The sequence below is a fragment of the Ixodes scapularis genome, unplaced genomic scaffold (assembly GCF_016920785.2).
Source record: "Ixodes scapularis isolate PalLabHiFi unplaced genomic scaffold, ASM1692078v2 ptg000312l_1___fragment_3__unscaffolded, whole genome shotgun sequence".
NCBI lineage: Eukaryota > Metazoa > Arthropoda > Arachnida > Ixodida > Ixodidae > Ixodes > Ixodes scapularis.
Genome location: NW_024609958.1, coordinates 2,704,666 through 2,727,222, shown reverse-complemented (window position 1 = coordinate 2,727,222; position 22,557 = coordinate 2,704,666). Strand labels below are relative to the sequence as shown.

General features: G+C 43.4%; 3 non-coding genes across 3 annotated transcripts; 1 reads left to right on the top strand and 2 right to left on the bottom strand.

Moving 5' to 3' along the window:
• Positions 1–1,331: 1,331 nt before the first annotated feature.
• Trnat-ggu lies at positions 1,332–1,405 on the bottom strand. The gene has a single exon. It is a non-coding gene; the product is annotated as a tRNA-Thr (tRNA).
• A 361-nt stretch (positions 1,406–1,766) lies between these two features.
• Trnat-ggu lies at positions 1,767–1,840 on the bottom strand. Its single transcript has one exon. It is a non-coding gene; the product is annotated as a tRNA-Thr (tRNA).
• A 17,718-nt stretch (positions 1,841–19,558) lies between these two features.
• Trnat-ugu lies at positions 19,559–19,631 on the top strand. Its single transcript has one exon. It is a non-coding gene; the product is annotated as a tRNA-Thr (tRNA).
• Positions 19,632–22,557: the final 2,926 nt, after the last annotated feature.

The window sequence follows — 22,557 nt, the reverse complement described above, 5'->3', positions numbered from 1 at the left end:
CGTGTCTGGTGCCTCTATATGCAACTAAGCAGCTAGTTTTGTGCTTGAGGAAATCGATCCTGCTGTGCAATCGATGATAACAAAAGGTTGCACATAAGTGAGAAGCCAAAGTAGACACTGCCTAGTTGGACATGTCAACACATGTGGACATGTCAACACATGGGTCTTAGTGTAATATTTGCAGCGTTATCAATGAAAATGAAGTGTGCACTCATGCACCAAAAGTTCTTTTTGCTGCTACAAAATGGAGTTTTGGCTGCTCCAAGAGCTGCTCCAAAACGACATAGACCTATCACATCATTGAGTGATGTATTTCACTCCAGGTATAAAGGAAGCTATCACAGCGGCAAGCAAGGCCCCTGGGTGCACCGCACTCGATGTCTGGGTCCAGGCAGCTGCAAACCACATGCTTTGGTGTGCCGCAGCAAGCAGGGGCAATGGGGACCTGCTCGTGGAAGCATGGGCAAGCATGGCACGCCACGTTGCTAATATCGACAATGGCCATGGCGGTCTGTAGGCTACGTGGCTCCACGGACACCTGGACGACGTAGAGTGGCTTTCTCCAGGTGAAGAAAAAAAGCCTATATACCCTTAAGGTATATGCTGGCATGCCTTATTGTGGTACAGCAGTGCACTGCAAAGAAGCTATGTGACAATCGTTGTTCATGACATATCTCAAGTTCTTAAATCTTACTTGAAACGGACAGTTTAAGACAGCTGTCTCAGCAGTACAAGCACTGTGAGCCAGCCATACCTCTTTTCCTACCTATAGTAAGCTGCAGGTCCAGACGGTAGGGTGAAGAAAGGTAAAGCTGGAAAGGAGGAAGCAAACGGAAGGCTAGAGAGGAGAGGAGGAAACCTCTGTCAAGCGTTCGGTCTGCTTCCTCCTCCCCAGTCTCTCTTTCCATCACCCTATCTTCTTAAACTGTAACTTACTTTAGTAGTGAAAGTGCTTGTGAGATGCAGAAACCTTCAGTGGTGCAACTTTTTGTAGTTGAAGTATATCATGGGCAGATCTCATTTGGACTTTACCCTCTTTTTAGGGATGCCTACTCACGACAAGTTTGCCGCCATCGTGACCTCGAAACGCCTCTTGAAGGACTTGCGCCAGTTGTCACCCGACACCCAGACATTTTCGCTGGAATAATTTCATAACGTCTTAAATTGGTTTGCTCCAAAGTCGACACCATTCTCGTCAGAGGGCAAGCTTGCCAGGTTGGTATATATATATATAGAGAGAGAGAGAGAACGAAGAGGGGAGAAGGTGATTATTGAATTTATTGCATTAAAGTTAGGGACAGGGAAAGGGAAAGAGAGCTGGCGAAAAATTGGGCCAGGAGCGGGGATTGAACCCGCAACCTTCGCCTGACCGGGGCGACGCCTTAACCGATTAGACCATCCTGGCCACTGGTTTCGGCGGACTCAATTTCTGACCAGTCTCTGTGTACTGTTTAGTTTCGAATTCGCTTAACTGGGTAGACGACAACCGTTGCTGATTTAAGGCCCGCGCTATTTCCGACATGCGGAAGTGACGCGGCACGTCATCTCAGCTTGCAAATGTCGGAAAGGGCCCGTCTTCCAGGATATCTAGGGAACCACTCCTCCCCATAGGGACAGGCTGCACCGTATATATATAATGGGATTGAGTGAAGATTGACAAGTGCAGCCGTAGTAATATTGAGAACGAAGAGGGGAGAAGGTGATTATTGAATTTAGTGCATTAAAGTTAGGGACAGGGAAAGGGAAAGAGAGCTGGCGAAAAATTGGGCCAGGAGCGGGGATTGAACCCGCAACCTTCGCCTGACCGGGGCGACGCCTTAACCGATTAGACCATCCTGGCCACTGGTTTCGGCGGACTCAATTTCTGACCAGTCTCTGTGTACTGTTTAGTTTCGAATTCGCTTAACTGGGTAGCCCAATTTTTCGCCAGCTCTCTTTCCCTTTCCCTGTCCCTAACTTTAATGCAATAAATTCAATAATCACCTGTCACGCACAAACATACGTGACATGGCGAAAGTTTTAGATCAACATAATGTCTCTTACAATACCAAAGTCTGAAAATTTTGTCTGCGTATCCAGGGTAATGTGACTATGTGACCCACCTATACACTAACGCAAGGCTGCTATATCACGCCGTGATTGACACAACAATGACTTACATGATGTGATCATTAGTATCCAATGATGTTCCGATCAAGATGAAAGCACATCACTACCGTTTGATGCGGCAGTGATTGGCGTAGAGCATAAGCTTGTGCTGCGAAACTCGGGAGCCGTGGGTTCAACACTCATCCCGGCACATTTCAATCTGAAGGAGCGTTGTACCGGCATGCGGCCCTGTGTTACTACTGAGCCCAGACGAGCGGCCTTTAATGTGCACATACTACACTCTCTAAATTTCTCATCTACAGCAAGTAACAATGTTCATAAAACCTCTTGCAGACTAACTGACCGCTGTAGAAGCACCAAACAACAAATTTGACAGCTGACTCTTGACGGTTCGGAAAGAAATCTCTATTTGTCCCACAAGGAACTCATCCCCCCGACCTCTAGCTCGGAAACTGTTTTTGCGGGTTTAGAGATAAGGCTATCAAAGTCACAACACGCGCAGCAGCCTGCAGATTAAACAAAATTGCTTAGCCAATTGGGGATTACCCAAAGGGCAGTCCTTTCATTTGGCCATTTGTATAGGCATCTCCCTCCGTAAAAGCTAGAGAGCACTTTTAAATGAGAAAACAAGGCACACTGAGCATTAATTTCTAGTTTTTTTCAATGCTGAGGCTGCATCTGAAATACAATCATAAAAAGACTATCCCAGAAATCTTTATAAGTCTCTTTCATTGCACGCTTTGGTTGCTTTCGTTGGGAAAAAAGAAGGACGGGAGGGAGGAGCGGCACGATAAACTGAAAGTCATGCCAAACAAATGGAATGCTGTGGTTTGTCGTAATACCTGGCCTTTGCACACCATGTAGGACTCGCCTGGCAGCGCTACACTTTAAGGTGAACGCGGAACGTGAACAAGCGATCACGAGAGATCGAGATCATCAATAGAAAGTGAAGACACCGAAGGCAAGGAAGGGGCACCATGTAGTGTGTCCGATGAAGACAGAGATAACACATGGTAGCTTTGCACGTATGTTACATCACCCTTTCAGACAATGTTAGTGATGTGATTGGCTTCAGTCATTTTGGAGCACCTTTTGGAACATCCAAAACTTTTGGAGCGTATAGGCACACACCTCATTTGCATTCCTACCACTGCATATCTGTGAAGTTTCCTGTGTTGGCCAGCCTAACTGCAAGACGCTGTGTATTTTGTCTTCCGCCCTCCGTGCAACGTTTTATTGACATCAATTGTATGGCAGGTTTGATTCACTCAAAAAAAAAAAAAAAGAACTAGATGTTTACTTCAAAATAGAAACACCAGGCACAATAACAACAACGTGCTGACTGATGAAGGAAAGTCTAAACTGTCATGAATGGTTCTTTAGGTATGCAGTCAAAGGTAAACCAAAGTGATGTTAGAATAGAATAATATTAGGTACCTGAATTGACATTTCATCCAACTTTTAAAATTGTAATAAAACTGTAATTTATTTTATTAAGAGAAAAACAAAGCTTTTTCATTTGATTATGACCACCAGTGACATTTAATATGTAGATCTTTGTGATAGCAAAAATCGACATGTCAACGATAAGCATCCTTAAAACCCAGCCGACCTGATTAAAGTTATTAGAGTTTCCACCCCCTGCGCCAGCCAGTTAGGTTTAATTTACTCTAATCACTGTGTCATCGCAAAGATGGAAGCAATATAAAGGTGATAACTATACAAGAAAACCGACAAAAATAAACGTTGAGCACAGTTCATATACAAAACTAACCCGCCTGGACAGAGCACGAACATGAGAAATATTGCGAGTATTGGCAGTGTTTGACAGAGATATTAAATCGAGTAATCGATTTGATATCTGTGTTCGAAATGGCCTCGAATAATCGAGAATTATTCGAGGCCATAATCAAAGTGCATTTGGCGCTGCTTGATTAGCGCTATCGGGTTGCAATGTCTAAAGCGAAACGAAGCATAGTTAAATATTTACGAAACTCTTGCACGCTAAATAAACTTTGAACAGGCCAAGAATCTCGAGAACGAGCAACACCATCAGGGCACCGGACTGAAACAGTGATCATTGCAATGGCTAACGCTGGCTTGCAGACAGCACAGTGCTTTAGTCATTTGTCGCCATAGTATGCAAGCTATGGAAAGCCAGTTTTCGCATAGTGACTATGGGTGCTCGCGCTAGTGCTCACACTGCATACGGTCCCAGAACTGCGGGAACTGGAGAGGTTCAGGAATCTCCACATGGCTCGGTTAGGACTGCCCACATCACACGTCACACAGAGCACACGCAGTGAAATGTCCGCACAAAGCTTGATTAAGTCAAAAACAAACTTCTTCGGCTCGTCTCCGTTGATATATGCGCCCGTGTAGTGGTATGCTACGACTTGCTTCCAGAGCGAGTTGATCCCTCCCACCATAAAAACGAGAGCATTGTTTGCACGATGGTCACTCTTGGGCAGCGTCGTTTTGCCAAGCAAAGTGTCATTGCCACGGTCCAACACAACGCCTTTTCGAATTTTAATTTCATCAACAAAAAGGAAGCAATCCTTTTCAATGTCTGACATTGCAGCGACTTTCGTTTCCATCGCACGATATATTTCAGTTAGCACACCGGGCTTAAATGACAGGTGTTGCAGTCTCCAGTACAGCGTCCTTCTCGTTGGGAGGGGGTTGCCCTGCTCAAGCAAGTCATACCCTGTGGAGCCACAGGCAAACTTGAGCTGTAGTCCCTTCCGTATGGTGTCAGCACTCCAAGCACAGCCCCCTCTGTTCAGTTTTTCGAGAACACGTTCTTGGTCTTCGTTTAGAAATGTCAAATTCCTGGTCAAGGTAAAAAGTTTTGTTTCTAGCTGCCTTGTTTTTATTACAGCTCTCTTTAACTTCTTCTTTGCAGCTGACAGGCTTTCTTTCTACTCGCAGTTTTTCATTTTTGTGTCTTGCAAAGTTTTCTGCAGTTCACTTGTATGCAGTGTCGCGATATCAACTGTATCGTCCAGGCGGTCGTGAACATTTTCTTCTGAAATAGGGTTTGCCTGAGTGACCTCCGTGCCAGAATCTTCCTAGTCCGAGACTCCTGCCGCAGAAATTGACGAAGGCCCTGCAGTGGTGGCACCTCCACGATCAGCCGGAGGAGCTCGCGGTGCAGGGGGCTTTCTTCGCTTCGGCTGCGCTGCGCAGAAAAGGGAGAGACAGCACAGATTGAAACACAAGATAACATTGTACGCCAATGTAATAGTACCTCATATAGTAATAGTAACACTTACATCTGAAATCAAACAACGTAGGTACAGCTGTCCACTTGAGAAGTCGCCGCCCATCTTGTCGGTTCATCTCGTACTGGTCTTCTTCGAAGTGGCGCTTAAATAAACAAGAAATGAGAGTGTTATTTATGTGCACATTGGAAGGCACAAAACTGAGTGTAAACAAAAATTGAAGAAAATATATGCATAATATCTCACGTCAAAACAATCCTGAATATATTTTCAAAATGTTACCGTAAAATGCGTTTTATTTTATTTAATTATTCGACCTTTCACGAAGGGAGCTATGTGAAGTACTGATCAAAAAGGGACAATGTCATGTCATTTCGTCAAGCACGTCGAGCTGTGCGACATGACCATATAATGTATTACACGCCGACTACCGAGATATGTCGCAATCTGTGCATTGGCGAGTATCGTCTCGGAAACATATATTGATCATGCTCGAGATTCACCATCAACGATTATTTTCATACACACACAAAAAGAATGCAACTAAGAAAAGAAAATTTGGTGTCCAGTGGCGAATCAAGGCTATTGATCGAAAGGCGAAGATATCATGCAGTCACTGAACTACCGCAACTTGGTTTACGTGCGCGCGACAATATTCCGCGCTTATCATATCGTTTCAGGGTCTTCGAATAGTAAAATAAGCACTAAAAGTTATCACAAAGTTGTGCACGAGCGAGAAACTCGCACGCTGAAGAGCTACCGCCTCAACCTATATTAATCGGGGAAGTCTAATTAGTGAATATGCCCTAATAGCAGAAAAGGGGTATCGATATTGGTACTACCATTAAAACTCGGGATGGGATGCTTTAGAAAATTAATTCCTTACGTCACAACTCCGATTGATCGCTCGATCCGACCGGTGAGACAAAGCGAGGGCTGATTTTGAGTCGAGCAACTCCGATTATGAAGCAATCGATCGGAGCTGCTAAGACAATTTCTGAATACTGCCAAATATCGTAATAAAGTGGTTGTGCTTTTGTAACTTACCTCTCAGATCCTCGAGGTGTGACTTGCCTTCCAGGAATCGCGCTTGACGCAGGACTCCCATTTCCTTCTTCGCGCCTTTTCTTGCGGAAAGCGGAAGCATCTGACTTCCTTTGCCGACGAAGCGGCACACAGCGGTACAGAACAGTCGGTCATGCTTTTCTGCTCGGACGACTGCTGTTGAGATAAGTAAGGCCCACCGATCTCTATGAGATCAGTGGTAAGAACAAAGACCTTTTCCGCGCACAGTTCGACCCACGGTGAAAGATAGTCGCGCCGCACGTCCAACCTAGAGTCACTAAATAAGCTACGTCCAACCGCTCGCACCGCACGCATACCCCGCATACTCCGTCGTTTGAACCAAGATGGCGTCGTGGCGAGGAGGTGGCGGCGTGGCGCGGGTCAAAGGATGTCCTCACCCTGCAAGGCGGCGCTGACATCGAGGCACCCTACGTTAAGGGCAGGGGGGTAAAGGTGGGTGAGGAGGAGTGGCAAATCCCGTGCGCCGACACCCGGGGTCCCGAGTGAACGATCGCAAAAGAGAGCGACAGAACACGAGAGAAAGAAAGCAACGTTGCCATGGTAAACGCGAAGAGTGAAAACTCTCAGCAATATAAACAGTGATAATTTAACGTTGTAAACTAAATTCTGAGCTATTCTAACGCTTATAAAAAGCAATAAAGTCATTACGCTGCATTAACTTCCCTTCTGTCGAAATCTCGGAAATCTGGTGGTTGCGCAGTTTCGTATTCCTCAACCGCGCCCACCCGTGCCCCACCGGCGAAGCTGGGTATATGGTTTAGTTTAGCGTTAACGCGAGGCCGTACATCTGCACGCTAGGCAAAAAGAAAGCTTCGTAAGGAACGCGAATATCTTTCCACCGGTAAGTTCGTGGATTGTTGAAGTTCACGAAACTGCTCTGATGATGTAACCGTGTTTGGGACCCCGAGGGTCTGCCTGCATGATCTGCCGCTTGCGGCAGCCAGAATGCATGGGAAAATGGCGGACCTTTTCCTCTAGAGTTAGTATGTATGATCTCTATGGTTAAGGGAATCCGCAGCGCCATCTCTGGATAAGGCAAAGAAACATGGCCGTCGTTCGGTGTCTCCCCGACAGCTGCCGCTCCGCTGTTGAAAAAAATCAGTTCTTATTATTTATTTTTTTTACTCAAAGTTCCGACTTGAAATTTTAGCACAACAACGTGACCAGTTAAACATATTTTGGAGAAACGTTGCTACAATATCCGTCAAGACCTTGATTTTTGCGAACCATTTTAGCGTGTAGTTGTTTTTTTTTGTATTTTGTGACACCCTGTATATTAGTTTCTCAGCAACTATTTTGTTTTGTGGAAATGAATTGAAACCAAATCCTCACTGAATATTTATCTGGAATCGAAGTTTACTTTTTAACACGTTTCTGAGTTTTGGAACTAATTCTATAACCTGTCTGTTTCTAACAATCTCCATCATTTCTCCGTACACGGCATTGTTCATTACCTTAAAGAAATCGTTTTTCAAAGGCATTTTTTCTATGACTTTGCGCTTTTGTGTTTCGGTCAATGTAGTAATCCTTAATAAAAAAGTTTCTCCTTGAATCTAAGTATCTGTGTATCTTGGCTGTTTTTATTCCAGGATTAATGTATTTTTTTAAGGCCATGTAAAGAACGATGTTTTTGTGCGTTTTGTTTTTCTAAGGTTCAGAGAAGTTTTTTTGTTGAGTTAGCTGAGGCCAATAGAAAATCATTATGTTTATCGTTTAATTCTTCGGGATATTTAAGATCGACTTCGAGTATGTAACCATATTCTTTTGATAAGTACTCAAAATGATCTATAAACTCGATATCATCATATGTAAACAATTGGCATAAGGCCCACCTATATAGGCCTGTTTGCATCTAATTACATGGTTTGGTTGGATCGTATTTTGGTATATATTTATCAATTGCTTCCGCATATCTGTGTGTTACATCGGTCGTTCCACCTCTTATTTCTTTTTTTTTATCATAAGGAAGATAATTATACTTGTAAACTTCTAAATTTTAAACTTTAACATAGCGTCTCATTCTAAACCCAGAGTTGTATAGTACAAACATGGGTCTAATTTATATGTGACAAACATCTTAGAAGTTTTCGAATGCATCAGCTAGTAATAAAACAGCTTGTTTGAAATACAGGTCAGAGTAGTCTCCTAATGTTTTGCAATAAATGTTTATGAACTATTAATTTCCTTTCATACTCTTCGCCTTTTATTTCATCTCTTGTCATCTTACTTTAAAGTTTATCTTTTGAAAAAAGTTCGGTTTCACAACATTTAAAAAAAAAATCGGTGTAATCATGTGGAAATACAACTTGTTGTAACGGGATGTCGTCAATCAGATATCTGGAGGCCTCTTTTAACTGTTTCTTTGATACATTTTAAACAATTAAGCTCATTCAAACTTTTGTGTATAAATCTAAAGCTATCTAGAAATCACAATTAAATTTTCCCTTTACTATTTTTGAGAATTACATGTATTTTTCTTCGTTGTTTGGAAGAAGCTTCCAATCCGGTTTGTCATATCCTAGTTTTTTTTTTAAATAAATAAATGACAGTTTTCGTATAGTTTATGAAATTAAGCTGGAATAAATCTGGAGGCATGATAATTGACATTACAACTGTTACAGGCCTGGACTCTATATTTTCCAGTCGAATGATCGTGATCGTATACCTTGTTATCCTTGAATGTTGGCGAAATTACCGCAAAGGCAAGGATGGAAGAACGTAGAGACAGGAAAGAGCGCTACTTACAACTGGCGTTTTACACGAAGTGAGAAAAAGACAGAAAAGTACTGACATTTAAAATATAAAAAAGAAAGATACGTATAAAACATGAGAAATTGTCAGTGAATGCATCAATGCCAGATTGAGAGAGCATGACCTCGCGCTCAAGGCTTCACCAGCGGAACATCTATAGCGGTGCACGTTCGGGACTGTCAATGCACCCCATTGTTCAAAAGCACTAAAGTGCTAAAACGTTTCAGAGAAAAAAGAAGTAGAGAAATCTAGCAAGCGCACATGATTATAAAAAGGAGGTGTGTGCATCAGTGCGCCCTCAGTGGCCCTATCGGAGAAAGAATGGAGATACCTTGATCCGTGTCCCTGACGTCAAAATCCGGCTGCGTGTTGGATGTGGCCCAGGCGACAAAATGCAAAGAGCTGTTGACATGGTCCCCCGGAAAAGTGTTCGCCACACAAATCATGAGCAAAGGTTTCCCTCGTGACCTGGAGGTCGCTGTTGTTTGGACCAACGTTGGTTTTGGACAGCGCGGTCAAGCATCGAACTTAAACCTTAATCCATTTTTTTCTCCGCCACTTTTTTTTCTCGTATTATTTTGTTATTTCTCTTTCGTTTCCGCACCCTCTTTCACTGAAACTTTCTCATGTTTTTATTCTTATCTTTCTTTTTTATATTTTAAATGTCAGTACTTCTTCTGTCTTTCTCTCACTTAGTATTAAAACGCCAGTTGTAAGTAGCGCTCTTTCCTGTCTACGTTCTTCCTTCCTTGTCTTTGCGGTAATTTTACCAAGATGTATAGCCAACTAGCCCATCAGATGAGTTTAATATCCTTGAATGGTTTTAGACATATGTATAGCATTTATGGGCATTATTGCGTATTTCTCGTTTTTTTTCTTTTAGAGGAATCATTTCTTTGTTTATCCTGGTAATTTATGAATTTATATAGAAATATTAGTAATCTTTTCACACAAAAGAAGATTTGCAGTATTTTTACCATGATAAACATACAGTGGAGCATTTATATTATTGTAAGCACTAATAACATAGATTCTAAAACTGGATGGTATGTGATTTTGGTATCTTGTTCCAGCATACTCATTCACTGGCTGAAGAACAGATTCGAACTCAGCACAGATAGCATACGGAAGTCTGAGTTTACGAAAATAATTATTGAAATCAGTATAACAGGGCTTTGGTAATACCGCTTTTTCAATCCCAGTATTTTGACTAATTTCTTTGTGATCATTCCAAATATCTTCCTTTGTGGTTTGATAAAGACATCGTTCGCATTCTATACTTTTCCATTGTGCTCTGAGTGGGAGACTAATCTGCTTATATTCTTTATTCAGCAATAATATTCTTTATAGAATGGGAAATATGCTCTACTTTTATAATCAGTTACCTTTCCATTATAGAGTACAGCAACGGTACCATCGAGGGCAAATATATTAATTTTTATTTTATTCTGTCTTTCCAACTTTGGGTAATCGTTGGCTTAAACCAGAAATGTAATGCCTTCAAAATTTTTGTGCATTCTGATAATCCTCATATTTGGATACTCCATCAACATGATCGTTTGCTAGGTGTAATTTTGAGAGTACAACCCACATAAAACATTTGTTGTCCATATTTTGAACATTGATCACAGCATTGTTAGCTTTTATGTCATCTGGTAGAGGTATGTAACTTGCCGCTTTCAATGGCTGAAATTTAGTGACTGCCATATTTATTCCAATTACTTTTCAAAAGTTTCAACGTGATCCTTCCAATTCACATTATTCAAATTTAATAAGAATCTCGTTATGAATCTCTTTTTTCTAATCTAGGCTGTCTATGATATCTATCCTCGGAAGGACTACCATACACAAGGATCTGGTCTTCTCTCTCTATTTCAACATCTAGACAAATATTTACACGAATTTTCGCCTGTAATGTTACTATTTCGAGTATCTTCGCAAGGCCTTGTTTATAATGGACTCGATAAATTTAATAATTATTAAGGGTTCATCGAATTTCGCATAGTATGTCATACACATTGCCTTCAAGGGCGCCGTCACTTAAAAATTTCAATCCCTTTTTGAATTCCCTTCATCAAGGGGGGGTGTACCCCGCGTCTGTTAACCTTTTTGATTGTCGTTCAAAACTGATTTTCATCTGGTGATTGCAACTTTTTTCCAGAGCCACACTTAGACATGTCAAGGCTATACCCCTCTTTACCAGTTTAGAGTGAGCACTTTCAAACAAAACCAGGCTTTTCTTAGTGCGCGGACAATACTGCCAACCAACATGTTCTTCAGAAAAAAGGATAAAAATGTCTAAAAACTGAATGCAGTTATTCACACTCAATTCCCAGGTAAAATTAAGTCCGCCTGACACCTCCCTAAACAGTTCAACCACCTTCACCAGCTTCTCTCCCAGCATGACCAGCTTGTCTCCCAGCTTGACTACATTCACTCCATGGAAAACCAGTTTGACCAGTTAGGACCAGACTGGCTCCCAGCTACACCAGATTGAATCTAAAACCAGATTCTAGTTAGACCATGCTGGTTTTTACATAAACCAGACTGACCAGCTTAAATTCTAGCTTGTCCAGCATAAACCATTTTGATTGCCAGTTAAACCAGTTAGATTACCACATTGACCAGTTTGACCAGCTTAGTTACCAGCTTGGCCAGTTTGATTTTCATGCTGGTTTTTCCCTATCGGTGGTTACCGTTTCTTAATTGGACTCATATATTTGATTCTGTCGGTAAACAAGGTGGTGGGAAAAGCACACCCAAGTTTTAAGGTAAATAGTAAGAAAAATATGATCCAAGGAAAACTGGACGCTTACAGCATTTTGCCTGGCCGGTCTTCTGCATGCTGGCTAAAAGGTGGGATGTGGAAAATCGAAAAAAAAAGCTCATTAATAGTGGCATCTGGAAGTAATGTGATTCGTGTACCATTTGCGCCAAAGTGCTTACACTGCTGCATCTTGCTACATTGTACCAAAATCTGAGTAATTCAACTTAGTAACTTGCGGTTTGGCCATATTGCCACGCGCGTCGGCGACAGGGGTTTCCCCAGGAATTGAAATTAGGGGGGGGGTGTCTAAATTTTTTTGGGGTGGTTAAAGGGGGGGGGGGGGGCATTGCGAATATAGGAGTCGTTGTGAATTAAGGGGGTGCCTTCGGAAAAACGAGGGGGGGTCCTAACCCCCCCTAGGGGGGGTCTAGGGAAATCCCTGGTCGGCGAGCGAGCGCGTGCGTGACCGAGTGGTGACCGCGCTTGACTTTCGTGTGGAGGCCCAGGGTTTCATTCCTGGGAGTTCCGCGTTTTTTACTTATTCTTTCTGTTTAATGTTCAGGTAAATTCAAGAACCTTGTTGCTTGTTCGTGGTCCAATTGTTCCCCGCGCCGAAACTTCTACGCCGATTGTTCCAGAAGCAAACGTGTGTACATAAGGGGCTTCGCGTGGCGAGCCGCAGTCAGTCTCGCCCCAGCGTTCGATCCTGCTGTTTCGCCGCCATTGACGCCTGCGACGCTAGCCTTTCCCTCTTTTGTTTTGGTCACAAGTTTTCCCCATTAAACGTTTAGTTCGCTTCAGTTTTCGTCGCCTCATCAATTATCATTGTCATTCGTCATATTCTAGTGGAGGTGCTGGGTATTGCATTCTATGCCCGTGAAGCGTACCCCTCCGGAGACACCCCGGCCAAGTGAGGTGCGCATCTCGGAAGGGTACCCTTCGCCGAAGCCCGAACAAGCAGCCGTTCCAAAGGGGTTGTAAAAAGAACCACGACAAGCATATTATGTTACCCGCCTTACCGCTTACTCATTGACACCTCGGCTCTAAATTTTAGGAAATTATAAGAAAATAAATTGGTTAACTAGGCTCAATGTATCTAAAACAAATACTGGCACCATTGTTTTCAAATACGTACAAGCGCTTCAATTTGTTTTTAGCATTTGATTTGTGTTGCGTGAACACCCGGTCTGTCATGGAGTCCCAGCTCCCACATCAAACATTTGTTCTCTGGATCACTTGACAGACACCAGGAGCTGGGGCTTCTGGCGCGTGTCAAGTGACTCCAGAAAACAAATGACTGATGTGTGAGGAAAAAGCAAAATGGATGCGCTAAGAACAAACCTCAAGGCATCGAGAGTTTTTTCCTTCTTATATACCATATACATATAAATACAATGGCACAGCGTTTCATCTCCGAGCCGGGAACGTGGTCGCTTTTTCACTTTCAAGGGTAGGCTTTTCTTCGCGCGAAAGAGCACGGCAGGGAAGGGGGTGGGTCAAGTGGAACAGCAATAATCGCGTTGCTCTAAATACCGAGCCTCGATTTACTACAGAGTTACCGGAAACGAGGGCTATTGTGCATAAATATTTATAAGGACAATTATAGCTAAGTCAAATAAAATAAAAAGAATGTATTATGGATTTTTTTACGGATCAAGTGTTCTTTGGAATCTCGTTTACCTGAAACCATCAACTAGCATTGTGAACCATCGTGGCGTTTATTGTGGCAAATAAAAAAATGGGTAGAAGGAAGTCAATATTTGATTCATTTATCTGACACAAAACACACAAACTATCCGCCCCTCTGTGATGAATCTTAGCGCGATACGGTGTGAAGCCGATTTTTGCTCTCCGCTTAGACTGCGTTTCGTTCATTTAACCACCACAACGTGCCGCTTTATATTATTTTTTTTAATTGCAGTGTATTTATAGCTTCTTATTAGCAGTGCATTGCAAGTTGGTTACATGTCGGGACATTGCGGCGGTGCTGCTGGGGGTGGATTAACTGCATGCATTACAGAGAAACGACTACTGCAGGAAGGTGTTTTTCTGGGATTTTAACCTGAAATTTATCTGAACATCCCTCATTTTAGGCTTGTTGTATGAAAGGTGTGGAATGTCGTGCTCTCCGGCCCCGCTCTGGAGCATAGCACGCGCAGGAAGACGTTCAACGAAGTGAGCGGCCTTTTTAAATAGATTGGAGACTCAGCTCGCGTTTTTACTTTCATTGGCCGGCGAGCAGGAACTCTACATCTACGACCAATCAGTAGATGTGTGCGCTGCGCTACGCCGCGTTTGCTACGCTCAACGTTGAAGAGTAACAGAGCCTCATTTAGTGTAGAACGCTGTCAAAGCTGCTGGCGCGAATATGGAGTTTGATCTCGCAGACCATTTGCACGTGTTCTCGCGCTAAGGAAGCCATAGATAAAGCCAAGTGCTTGCGCCAGTAGCTTTGACAGTAGCTCTTCCTTAACCAATTGATAAAAAAACGTTTTGCTTCTAGTTCTTTCAGACAAATGTAGCGTTTTATCTGCAAAATCAGAACTCTGGAGACCGTAATTATGCGGCAATGGAGAGAAAACTGGCGAACCAAGGTTCGAAGAACAGGCACTGGGTAAATAGAATCGCACCCCACAATCTTTTCTTCCGCCGCTTCTTCACAAAAATAAAGGTTCTTATCCGTGGAAATTTCGTTCGCTCCAGTTTTTTTTTTTTATCGAGATTGGGATATTCCTGACAGGGGGTGGTGTACGTGTGTGGTGTAAGCAATACTCTACGGCTACTATGGGGGCTTAGACAAGCTGCTCAAGTAACAGCTACGGATGATCTTGCGGTTCCAAAGCTTCTGATAGAAAATTCGCTGGGTTTCACTAGGCTTCACGAGCCGAGAGCGCAACCCGAGGCGCATCCATGGAACGAGTGTTCGTGTGATGGGAGACATGTTTTCTACAAAAATATGTTCAGCGCATGCACTAAAAAACGACTATGAAATTTAGACAGTGTTACGCAAAATAGTTCAGAATTATGTTGCGGTCAAGTTTCACCGCCGTTGAGGAGGAATTTTGCCACGGCAGTATTGCCACGAATATCTAAAATTGTTGGTATATCCTACACGAGGTAAATATTTGAACAGTCTACTGTTTAATGGTCTACTTTTATGCGGAATTGTCCCTAAAATGGCATGTGTTTTGCACCCAGAATTGAATTATAGATTCTAACATAAGTTGGCCGGAAACACCTCTCAACTCGTGTTAATGCAAAAGCACTTTGTACTGACCATTATATGTTTTGGGGCACATCATGTGCCTAGGAAATCCGTTGATCCTGACTTTGAAATGACCTTAATAGGCCTATTGCTATATAATCTAAGCATCAAGGAGAATACAGAAATTGGTGTTCCACGTGCCACACGCGCACGCCTTCCCCGTATAAAAGATTCGAAGTAAATAACCAAGATAAAGCGTTGACGAACGCGCATGCAAGATGACATTTGTTTTAGGTATTTGCTTTAGAAAAGTTACTACTGCTGACTCCAGAACGTGCGGGGCGCACAAAACATGATGCGCCATTTTCGTTTCACACGTCCAACCACAAACACACACACACACACACAAAAAAAAAAAATAATAACAAGGAAACATTGTACCGTTGCCAGACTAAACGCTTTTGAAGTCAGTCTCAAAACTCCGCGAGTGAAAAGGCGCTCGACTTTACTATTCCGCGCGTCCGCGGACGAGGCGCGGATCCGAGGAATCAGTGACGTGCCGGTCATGTGGTGCACGGTCCGCGAACGAAATTAGCGATTCGGTCCGTCGTGTGAATCGGCTAGAAGCGAATCTCGTCCCCTTTCCGTCCTAGTTTTAAGGTATGTTAAGTGTGCTTCAATGTAAATATGTTCGCCAAGTGATCGTGACAATTTTGAGCTAGAATAATTCTGCTTAATCGTAGTTTTTCATTTAATGAAAGTATAAAGCGACCCGATCAACGAGGAGCCATGCTCGAAAACGATGTACGATGTTAATTTGTATACATGGGCGGCTTTAGAAAATAAAGCTATGGGTATGGCTGGATGCGAGACTCGTCCCCATGCAGTGGTAGGCGCTTAGAGCGCCTCTCTGAACCAAATGTAAACGATTTAGCGAGCGACGAGACAAGGCAAAGAACGGGAGATGGCGATGAGCGACAGAGATTTCACAATCTCGCTTGTGGCGTTTCTCGGATTTCGGATTTCTAGAAACGTTCGCTCATCGCCTTGGCGCTTTTTCCGTCGCTTTCATGCAGTGTGCCTCATCGAGCGACTGGCCGAGCGACAGCGGGTCCTCGTCGCCGTCGCTTGTCTCGTCGTTCGCCAAATCACTTACATGTGGTTTACACTTAGATCTTGACGGTGTTTGCTTCGACAAGATATCTGCGACTAACGCGAGAGTTCTCTAGGGCTCCTGATACTAGCATTTGTTTTAGAGCGGAGCTCCTAGGAGCCCGTTTCCGGCTTGAGCGGCGTCGCCGTCGCCGTCGGCGTAACCGCCAAAGAATCTCCTGAGGTATCTGAGCCTGACGAAATTTTTCTTCCTCAGGAAGCAGCCGTCGAGAATCTCAACAGATTCATTCAGTCAACAGAAATATCTCAACAGATTCATTCAGTCAACAGTAATATCATTTTTGGAAGCACGGACTTAGTTGAAATCGCATTCTCGGAAGCCTTACGCAGAGCGGAAGAGGAGCCTTAGTGCAGCATATGGAGTCATTGATGAGCCTGGAGCCTCGGTACAAAGCTGCCACATGTGTCCGGAGTTAATCAGCAACCTGAGATATGCGTTCGATTCTTCTGATTCGTACCAAGAACGATGCCGTCTCCTGACCTTGCTCCCGAGGAATCTCTCCAAGCAACAGATCTAAAAGATGATTCCTTCAGCAACTCGCCACCTGATTCAAAAAGCAAGGAAAAACCAAAAGACACTCCGAGTGTGGTCAATGCCTGACACCTACACAAGAATGAGGCCGAGCCAAGAGGACACTAAAGATGAACTCAAGTGCTCCCAACAAAGCCCGAACAAGACGGAAGTTATTGGCATCATGTCAAAGGGACAAAAAGAATATGCGTCAAAACGTTTTATGACAAGGTCTATTCGTGAAACGTTCCGGTTGTTGAAGGCGGCTCACCCCGACACGGCCATTGGGCTCACCAAGTTCTACTCATTGAGGCCAAAGTGGGTGCAGTATACATCCTGGCACGAAGTTTGCGTCTGAACGTACTTCGCTAACATCAAACCAAGTGTTTGTGCCTTAAAAAAAGCCACTGGAATAATAAAAAGTGCTGAAGATATTCGTGACCTGACGATATGTGACATTCCATCTACGAAGTGTTTTCTCGGCCAGTGCAGCTCATGCACAACCGCTGAAACTCTTACTGCGCCTGGCCTAGGAGTTCCAGATGATAAAGTGTTGTACGCAGCCTGGGAGAAAGGACAGCTGATAAGAAAAGAACTGAGTCCTGCTATGTTTGTGGAACACCTTCGAGAGTGCTTGAGAAAATGGGTGCAGCATAAATACATTTGACACGAACAGGGCAAAACGATGAGTGAAGCAAAACAATTCCTAGAGGAAGGTGATGTCCTGCTCCATTTTGATTTCGCAGAAAACTGGACAGCCGTACTGCCTGAAGAAGTTCAGTCCTATCACTGACAAAAGACGCAAACTTCGATCTTCACATGCGTGGTGACACACCTGCGATGGGATTGGAGGCCTTGTGAAACACCATGAACTCTTTTCAATCTCCGAGGGCCTGCCACATCCGCTATTAAGTGTGCGTCAGATATGGTGGATTTCCTCAAGACAAAATCACCGAATGTTGCACTAATTCACCTTCCAAGGCCTGACGTGCAGGTCTTCAGGAAAAATAAAACGAGACACTGCGATTCCGCCCCGCCCCGCCGTGAATTCAATCCTGGCACTTCTGGCAGTGCACGCCCGTCGACCCACAGCGGCACGAATTGCTGGTATCAAGAACGGGAGCGTCAACAAAGAAGCCACTTTAAAAATAAGACTCGCTTCCACCAGCGTCTGTGAGCAGCGTCGTGCAAAGAGGCTACAACAAACATGAGAAAACTTTGGTGACAAAGAATTATAATAAATTTTTACACACCGAGTACCCTTAAGTATTCATCTTTTTCTTCGCGTTTTACGGCCTGCGGGTACCTTTTCAAAAACGCAGTCCAACTACGTGGTGTGAAACGGCTCTGAGTTTTTATTATCCGACTGAAGGCGACTGCGCACGGAGGGAAGAAATTTGAACTTCAGGCACGGTCGGCGCGCCCCGCTGTTTCCACGAACGCGCGCCAGGGATCCAGGTGGAGCGCGCTAGGATGCCTCGACGTCTGAGATAAACATGTGTTACGCGGAGCCGCTTCGGTCGTTTCCTTTATGTGGCGTACACAAAAATCTTACATGCCGGCTTTCAAAAACAGGCCCTGCGAAGCATGCGGCATGAGAGTGCCTCTTGATCGCCCCGGACAGCCACGGATTTTCTGCGACTCTTATACATAAACGCACATAGAATATTCACTTTAAAACCACCGTCCGCCTGTGTGCTGTCAGTTTGTTCCTTTTTGACCACCCTCGTGCATTATTACACTTTGTAAAATTAATTAATTATTCATCTATGGGTATCTACACATTTCATTCACGGTGCTGCGGTAGCCTCAATTCGGTCATATTTCTAGCTTTATAGCTTAAAAGACAGAAACATAATGCAGTATGTTTTTGCAGATTCTGTTAGTACCTATCATTGGCCTTAATGTGAAAGAGTTTAAAAAAAATGAAAATGTACTTTTTTTAAAAATTGAGTTTCAAGTAACTGGTAATTATTAAAATGACCCAAGTTAAGCGTTTATCATAATGTATTTCGCTGCCGAGGTCAACCATATTTAGCACCAATATTGACAAGATGCAGGATAACATGCTGGAAAAGTTTGAAAGTTCTGATGTTTACAGATGCGGAGAAAACAATTAATAAAGTGTAAGTATTTTTCCGGATTGTGCCATGTTTGCGTTGTTTTTTTTTTTTTTTTTTTTTTGTTCTAGAAATTAGCAACCTCGATACTTAATGAAAACTATTTTGATTCACTGCTCCTTATACATAGTTTACTAGACACTATTTCTGAACCTGTGGCCATGACCCATTTTTTGGAAAAGGTGCCCAAAATACCGACTTCGCGCGCAATTCGCAGCAAGCGCTTCGCTCTGAGAGTGTGCTTTAAATTTTTTTCCGCGAGAACAAACTTTTTTTTTTCGCAAAACAAGCTTTTTTTTTTTTTGTTTTGATAAGCATTGAGACTACAAAATATATTTTTTTCGTAACATTTTAAAAAATGGTCACCGGACATGGTCCGTAGAACTTGTCTGCAAACACCCAACACTTAACCAACGGCTCTCGCAAGAATGCGAAGCTGAAGCACTGTGGGAGCCACTCTAGCCTTGACAATGCAGCTCAAAATAATTACATGCAATTAAATGCAAAGGTGCAAGCGAGCTGGACAAGAAGTCGAACACCAACAAGGCTTCACCTTGTTGGTGTTCGACTGGTGGCAGCTGATAAAACCCGTTTGCTCTACTGACGTCTAACCCCTGGTTAGCTCAGTTGGTAGAGCGCTCCACTTGTAATGGAGAGGTCCCGGGTTCGATACCCGGACCAGGCGGATTTTTTCGGTCGCACACCAGTCACCTAGCTGTGTTTGGAGATTTATGTTTGTCCTTTGTCCCCCTTTGTTCCCCTTCTCCAGGGATTACTTTCATCATTCAGCACAAAATAGTCGACGCCGACTATAGCTAGGTTTGAGAGCCCGTGTTACCAAAAGTTATGCCAAAACAGATCTGCCTTCTTATACGTAGTGCGCAAGAGCCTCGCTTGCCTAACCTGGAGAAGGACGCTTTCTTCCTTAGGCAAGTTTTAATGCGAGAGCATTAACTGTCTCATGGAGCGGGCTGACGTTATCAGTTTGAAGCGCAAAAACGGCGCATAGTTTCTCCGATCCTTTGGTTCCATTGGCTGGCGCGCGTCCACGGGGCTCCCATTGGCCTTTGCGCTCGTCAAAGTCATTTATAGCATTCATACAGATGCTTGTAAAATAATGACATTGTCGAGGTCATGTGCTCAGCTCGAATAATTGCTGGGCACAAGCTTGTAGTGGTGCGACAAGCAGCATTTATCCCGGTTGAAGAGCCACAGTGTCTACCTCGACATGCAGCTCAAGACTAGGCCTGGGCTCCACTCAGAAACGTCAATCCTTCGTTTCTCTTTAAGCTGGACTACTCTTGGCGGTACAAGTTGTTGTAGCGAAAACAGCGTCACACGTGATTATAACCTCGACGCAACGGGGCGTCCAACTACAAGGCTACATGGCTTGATTTTTGCACTGAATTCGCAACGATGGCTTGAAGCATCCGCCGAGGTAAACTTTAAGCTGAGATATTTAAAAAAAAAATGCTTCCGGTTTTCAGTGCTGGCCGCCAAGGTTAAATTGGCGATATAGTGCTGCATTGAAATGTCATTGATTCATGACAGTACAACCCAATGAATTCATGCTTGCTATTCAACTTTCTATTTGCAGAGGAATCCTTTATTTCCACTAGCAGCTGCTTCTGGGGTTTCATGGCATGAAGCACCTTGTGGCTGCAAGCTCCGACCGGATATTGTACTGTGGTCTCTGCAGTTCTCGTCTGTAGAGGGGCAATCCGAGAGCACCACCAGAGTTCTCTGCCCGTGGTCGCTACGGCTAAATTTCTATTTTGTAATTATTCACCCTTTTTGTCTTTCCCTTTGTGGCCCTCGGACGTTTCCGTTTCATTGTCGCCGATTCGCGTCAAATTGTGTTAAAGGGATCCTGAACCGAAATTTGGATTTTGTAAGATAAGGTGGCAGAAGCGTTGAACGGGACGCTACGAACCCCAGAACATCACTCGTACATCGATATCTCAAACGGATGGCCGTACTTTTGGAAAAGAAGAGCGCGATTCAGGCGAGTTTTTTTACGTCATTGTCCTCGGGGAGAATTTGAGAATGAGGGGAAGCGGCCTCGCATCTCTTCTCCTCGCTTCGGTTCACCAGCTCGACGGGACGTAGCGAGGAGGAGAGGGAATGGGAATTTTGACGTCGCATGCCTCGTTGGCCGTATTCAATCGCGCACTTATTTTCCAAAATACGACGATCCGTTCGAGATATCGCTGTATGAGTTATGTTTTTGGGTTTTACAGCGTCCCGCCTATCTGTACAGCCTTGTTTTGTGAGCTCAAAATTTCGGTTCAGTATCGCTTTAAGCACGCAAAAAGACGCGGCAAAGTTTCGTCGAGGTAACTCGTCTCTGCCAAAGTTACATAATTTTCATGAAGGTCATTGTTCGTGTTCTCCACATCAATTGTGAGCCATTGGCAAGCACAAGTTCACTACTTGAACTTGTACTCAACTGATTGCAAGAAGTTTGGCAATGGGAAATGAATGCCGTGAAACCTGCTTTTGGCACATGTGTTCAGCAGCAGATATACCCGTAGTTTCTACTGCGTGCTCATTCTGCAGGTCTGCCTGCCATTCATGTCGTGCCACTGGAGAGTGCAGGTAAATTTGGTTCTTTGTTTTGGCATTACCGTTTACAAGCCTCTTTGAGTTAAAGAGTGACATCACACTGCATAATTGGTATCTTATAATAGAAGATGTTCATCTTCTATTATGTGCTAAACTGCTAAACTGCCACATGCTAAACTTATTTCATCTTTTAGCATAACTATTTCATTATCTGGAAAGGTTGGAGCTTTCTCCGTTACTGTCTCGGTGTATATTTTATGATTTGTCGTTCTCATCATATTTTGGTGTATGACTACATATTTTTTTTCTAATAAGTTTTTGCAATTCTCAAAGTGTAGATCCGTTTTCACAATATATTTTTAACTCGTTTTCCCTTCTATGTAATTACTGTATTATAACTTTATATGAATACCATTTTGGTATAAGAAGTGCCACAAATTCCCATTAGGATATTTTCATTCAACTCATCTTTAAACATACCAATTACTTTTTTTATTATCCTCTAAAATTGTATTTGATCTCTTGGATACACCCTACTAAAAAAAAACAAAAAAACATTTGAAATTCAAATGGGTGGCAAACTGGTCGAGCCGTTTGACTTAAACGGGTGGCAAACTTGTCGATCTGTTTGGATCAAACGTGATTATGGGATACGGGTACCCGTTTGAAACGGCACCCGTTTGATACGGGTTGTCGTTCGATACGGGTGCCCGTTCGACCAGCCACGTGACCACACATTTGAACGAGCCATTCGGATAGGCAAATTATATGCTAGCCCTAAATGGGTATCGTCTGAAAGGCTGGTTATCTTAAACTTATTTAAGACGTCCCGAAACTCATAAGCCTATTTACAACAGGGAGGGAACACGTAGAAAAAATGTGCTCGCGCAGGTGCTTGCAAATGGGCAGGAAAACAGACACAAAAAATTGTTTTCAATTCTCATAAAAGTTTATTACAGCCTATTCCGTAGACAAGTACAAACGTGCAAGCGATCCGTGAAATGTGAAGAGAGAGGCACTCTAAGCATTTATACAACTGAGAAGAT